At 47.1% G+C, this 5,867-nt stretch overlaps 1 long non-coding RNA gene across 1 annotated transcript in view; it reads right to left on the reverse strand.

Moving 5' to 3' along the window:
- The window catches only part of LOC109308727, a 19,321-nt gene that overhangs the window by 4,261 nt on the left and 9,193 nt on the right, over nt 1-5,867 (reverse strand). Inside the window, exon 2 of the long non-coding RNA XR_002100703.1 lies at nt 1,336-1,397. This is a non-coding gene — a long non-coding RNA (uncharacterized LOC109308727). The remainder of the gene's footprint in view (nt 1-1,335; nt 1,398-5,867) is intronic.

The raw sequence follows: 5,867 nt of genomic DNA on the forward strand, positions 1-5,867 counted from the left end.
TTTACTGGTGGAGGAACATGGATTTGAGGGTATTTTACAGAGTGACTTTGGGATTTTTTTTATCAGGGATTTTTCATTTTTCCAATAGGGAACACCAGAATTCCTGCTAGGGAGGCAGTGGCAGGCCCCTGCCTGCTCAGAACTGGCACCTTGGACCTATCTGGCAGTAGCTGACATGCTTTGACAGTTCAAAGCAGGTCACCACACCCAGAACATCTTCTGGGTGACAGCTACCCAGATGGCTGGGCAGAGGGCACACATGGCAGTAGTGCCACACAGAGGCGAAACCTGCAACCACAGCCCACTGGCAGCTGGCCCAGAGGGGCAGATGCCTCTACGGGCTGTGCAGTCCCCATCTGGGTCTGGCAGGTGCACAGCAGGTCACAGCTGGGCAGCAGCCCCTAGTGCCAGACTGCTGCAGTGGGTAGACGGTGCAGGAACTCTCAGGGCTGCTTCAGCAGTCCAGTTGGCACAAGGGGTAGTGTCCCCAGGTACCAATTGGCTGAGCCCCAGAATCTCCTGAAAGCTAGTAGCCCTGAGCTACTTGCCAAGGCAGCTTTTTATACTGTTGAGGCCAGGACAGGGCAGCTTTTTATACTGCTGGGGAGAACACGGGTGTCTACCCCAGGCTATAGCTCCCCCTGGCTCCAGATCTGAGAGGAGCCAAGCAGGATTATTTTGCCCCAAGTGGCACAATTTGCTCCACACCAAAGTGCATGTCCGAGCATGTGCACTGAAGCAAAAAGCCCCGGCTCAAATTTGCACTGCTTCTATTTGAGCTGTTGCAAGTGCACGTGATTGCATGTGTGGATGCATCCTTTGGGATTATAGCTGCTCTCAGGCATGTATTGGACTGAGCTCTTGGGAGCTGGAACAGAGGGATGAGCTAGGAACAGCTTCACTGATAAATTCCTGGGTTTAGAGTGTGTCTCTGGGCAGATGTAGGTGAGGTGTGGGCAGGACCTACTTGAGCCCTGTCACAGTAGTGGTATAAACAAACCCTTAGACACATAATAGGTGGAATAGGACTTGCCCCTTTAGTATATTTTCTGCTGTCTTTAGTGTCGCGTAAGTGCTGGGAATCAGGAGGAATGAGAGTGTCATCATAAGACTATCAGTTCTCTGTGGACCCCAAATGGTTTCCAGATGGCAGCTTGTCAACCTCTATATTAATATGCAGCTAACAAGCATCAATCACCAGGCAATGCTGTTATAGAGCATATGTGACTGAATGTCCACTCTTAGGAAGACATGTTTTGTTAGATGAGGTCTTGTACAGAGGCAATGCTCCCTGATGAGGGTGCTGTGTGAGTGATGGGAGAGTTTGTTCTTTACCTTGGTTCTTTAACTTTGCTACAAGTTAGGAATGGTATCACCTAAGTTTTAGCCTCCTGTTCCTAGAATAAATTCCAGAATAAATTTTAGGCTCCTGTATGCAATGCATGTGTCACTAATCTATAGAACAGGAGGCTTGGGTTTTGATCAACTAGTGGAGCTTTTCTTTAGCTCATGTGTTTTAGGAGCCAAAGGTCTTGGAGCCAGATTGTTCTGATACTTGCTTAATGGGATTTTCAAAAGCAGTTAAGAAGATTGGGTACCTACCTCCCATTGGAATCATTGAGAATTAGGGCATCATCTATGAAAACACATTTGAAAACTCCACTGAGAACCTACATACCTTTGTAAATCTGGCCCTCATTCTCTAACTTTAATGTGGCATGGCAACTTTAACACAATCACTTTTGAGTTATGCCTCAAGTTGAGAGCAGTTATAAAATAAGTGCACGTGCGAGAGAGAGAGAGAGAGAGAGTTTGGTTTGTTTATTTTATTTCAAGTGATTGCATTTCAGTTTGTCAAGCAATATCAAATCATTTCCATTCTCTGCTTGCATGATGGGAATTATAACACTTCAGGGCTAAGTGAAGACAGTTAAAAAACCTGGGACAGAATCAATTCAATTAACACTGTTTCCTCTAAGCTGCGTAGATTGAACTGATGGCCACCTGAATTGATGTTCAGTTTTCAATTAGGGAAGGCAGGGGTAGGTTTGCATTGACCCAGGGCAGTAGGTGGGGGGCATGAGAGCATGCCTCCCAGTATTCTGGCTGTTGTGAACCTAGCCAAGTAGGGCCATCCCTGATTGGCTTCCCACCACATGCCCCCAGGCTCCTGCTGTCCCCCCACCGGGGGTTGAGGAGCCCCCTGTCCAGGGACCAACCCATTTTGGGGGATCCTCTGCCTCAGGAGGGTTCCCCAGCCTGAGTTCTCCAGCCTGGGCAGCCCTGGGCATCTGAGGGGAATTCTCCCCCTCCCACTCCCCTGCAGCTGTTTGCCTTGGCTACTACCATGGGAGGAAGGGGGAAGGAATCCCTCTGGCTGGGTGCCTGCCCATGCAGCCCAGCATGGGTGGGGGGCTTCCTCCACCCCAGCCAGTGATCCCCCAGCTCAAGGCAGCCCTAGGGAGTGGAGGGGAATTCTCCCACTCCTGTGTCTGCACACCACTGCTTGCCTCAGATTAGTTCCCCCTCCCTCCTGTGCAATGGCTAAGGTAAGCAGTTGCAGGGGAGTGGAAAGAAAATAATTCCCCTCTACTCCCCAGGGATGCCCTGGGTGAGGACATCTTGTGGGGGAGGTCCCCTGAGGCAGGGACTCCATGGTGCTCCCAGGCTAGACTACATGAACATGCACCCAACCTGAAGGACTCCTTCTCCCTTCCTTCTGTGGCAGCAGCTGAAGAAAGCAGCCATGGGGAAGCAGGAGGGGAAGAATTCCCCTAAACTCCCTGGGGCTGTCTTAGGTTGGGGGATCCTGGGCTGGGGTAGGGAGAAAGGCAGGGGCTCCTGAGTGCCCCTATGCTGGGCTGCATGGGCAGGCACCTGGCCCAGGGTTCTCTTTCCCCTTCTCTCCTGTGGCAGCAGCTGATGCAAGCAGCAGTGGAGGACCCAGTCCCCCTCCCCAAGGGGGAATTCCCCTCAGGCCCCCTGGGCTTCCCTGGGCTGGGGGACCCCAGACTGGAGTAGGGGGAAGCCCCTCCCACAAGACAGGGTCTTCCTGGTGGCCCATACTGGATTGCATGGGCAGGCAACCAGGCTGGAGAACTTCTTCTCCCTCCCTCCTACGGTAGCAGCTGAAGCAAGCAGCAGCTGGAAAGTGGGAGGGAGAGAATTCCTCTGGCTTCCCAGTGCTGCCCTGGGCTAAGGGACCCAGGCCAGGGCAAAAGAAGCCCCTGAGGTGGGGGCTTCCTGGTATCTGAACCCCAGGTGGTCTTGGGAAATCCTCCCCCCTCCCTTCTGTGGCAGTGCTTGAGGCAAGCAGCTGTACCAGGGAGGGGGAGATAGGGAATTCCTGTCCAGCTCCCCAGGCTGCCTCTAGTGTGGGGAGGGCTGCAGAGGGGTGAAAAGCCCCTACTGCAGAGGCTTTCCCTTCCCCTGTGCTCTGTGCAGACCTAGGCTAGGAAAGTCTGGTGGGTCCATTCCCCTGCCCCCTGTCCCTACAAGCTGGCAGGCTAGGGTGGCCATCATAGAGGAAATTCTGGTTTTCTGTCACTCTGTTGTCTATTGGTATGAAACCCAATGCCTTTGTCCTCTAATTCCCTTTCCAAGAGAAAAATAGAGGACATAAAGGTTTCATAACAATAGATGACAGAGGACAACAGACTGTCCTCTATGATGGCCACCCTATGACAGGTACAGGCAGAAAACAAGCTAGGGAACAGAGCTTTAGAACAGACCCTGGTCTACTGGAGCAGACAGCACAGCCTAGGGCTGCAAACCATCCTGGGATGTTGGAGGACTGAGAGTTGACTTTAACTGGGAAGGGGTCTGGGACAGATATTCCATAAAGTGGTTTGACCTAAATCAGTTAAGTCTGATATACTACATTCATCCAGGTTTATGTTAAACTGGTTTCAGCCATTTTAAAAGCCGTTTATGTGCGCTAAACTTCTGTTCTGTTACAGGTTTAAATCAGTTTCCAATCACTTATGCCACTCTATATGTAACTTCTGTCCCTAGCCCAGAAGTTAGAATGGAAGGAACCATCAGTCACTGGAGGCCTCATAAAGTGCAGCAAGTCATTGAAGGCGTCACTTAACTAACCCTGCAGATTATCCTATAATAATCATATATTTTTAGTTGTATAGTTGAATCATATATTAAAAGTATCTGCAGCACATGAATTACACATACCCAGCCCAGGCTCATTTGATATTTGAAATTCTTTCTGTTTTCTCATAATCAGAAAAGGTGCAAAATCAGGCCCAGGAATACTCTGTGCCTGTTAGAGACTAGCTGACATGTATATGTGCCAGAGTTTTCCTTCTATTCTTTTCCATCCTCATCCTCTCTTTCCAACCATCTTGCTCCCACAATAGATGGTGGGACTTGTTCTTAATGTGGAATTGTGATTCTCACATTGAGTAGTGAGGGAATAGAAAGTGCATGATGGCAAGAACGGCTGCTAGCCAGTTCATTACATTTGCAGTTGGGCATATCCAGCAATCAGCTGGAGCTATATAGGGTGTGAAGAATCTACTTGTTAAAATAGGCCTGGGTAACGTCTGTGTCAAGAAAGTGACTTTAAACCCCCAATCAAAACAATGACAGGCAGTATTTTAACCTGAACAATGTACATATTGAAGGTAATTAACATCTAAAATGGAATCTGATCTGTCATAAACCTTAGCACTACTTTACTTATCACTGGTGATTTATGTTGGGATCAGCATATTAATTTTTCTGTAGAAATCAATCTGTCCAGTCACATTCCTGATATTTTTCTGAGAGCAAATTAAAAATAAAAGAAAAAATAATTATTTAATGCTGTCTGTTGTGTTAGATGGAATTCTTGCTTTTTTGTATTGTTATGGCTCTGAATTAAGTTAAATGCTGAACAACCACTGTCCATGTGCATACCCATGGGAATGAACCGTTCCTTCCTCTGTGGGAAGCGAGGTGTGCAAGATGATGGAGTAGGATGATGATCAACAAGAGAAATTCTGGCCTGAAACTTTGTTCTCAAAGTTTATAGCTCACAGACAGTAATGGACACAAACAGTAGGGTTTTTTTTGGGGGGGGGGGGTTTGCAGAAAGAGGAGAAGAAAAGAAAAAAAATCTCAGGTAACATAGTCTTTGGCTATTATAACTAAACTCATACCTCTTTAGGTGACATTCCTGAATTGGGCAGGCTATTCTGTCAAGAAAATTACATTACTCAGTAATTGCAGAGCAGTATTCTTCCCTGTAGCAATATATATGGTTTTTTTAGACCCATTTCCTTTCCACACCAGTTTAACTTTGGAGTAGCTTTCTGAACTTCTCTGGAGAGAATCTTTAGTTAAATTGGGATAAGTGAAAGTCATATCTACACTGCTTTTTTCCTTTATAATAGTAAATAGTATGCAGTTAAAAGGCATTTACATTTTCTACCTGGATTCACCAAAATCATCAGCATACATATTCCTTTGTTTAGTTCTTTCATACAATGAAAAGGTTTATATGAATATAAATCAGTAGTGTATGATGAATATACAAATATTATGTCATGTCAGCAATTTCATCAAGATTTCTATTACCATGCACAAGATTCTGACTTCATTGCAAACTGCATGTGAATCCAGTGAAGCTATGAAAGAGACACTGAATTTGTACTAATGAAACAAAAATCTGAATGTTGTTACCAGATTTGCCCGCTACTTTGGGGTGTGCTCATTTATTAGGGCTAGGGTCTTGGTAATTCTATTAATGTGCTGCTTGTGTTGCTTGTGTTTCTATACGGAGCTGTATCTCTCCCTTCTGCAAGCCCTCACCCCCAATGGAGCTATCTTGCAGGACTCAGTTCAGTGGGGCTGGGTTCCTCCAGTCCCCA

The sequence above is a fragment of the Crocodylus porosus genome, unplaced genomic scaffold, assembly GCF_001723895.1.
Source record: "Crocodylus porosus isolate Cpor-Errol unplaced genomic scaffold, CroPor_comp1, whole genome shotgun sequence".
NCBI classification, from domain to species: domain Eukaryota; kingdom Metazoa; phylum Chordata; order Crocodylia; family Crocodylidae; genus Crocodylus; species Crocodylus porosus.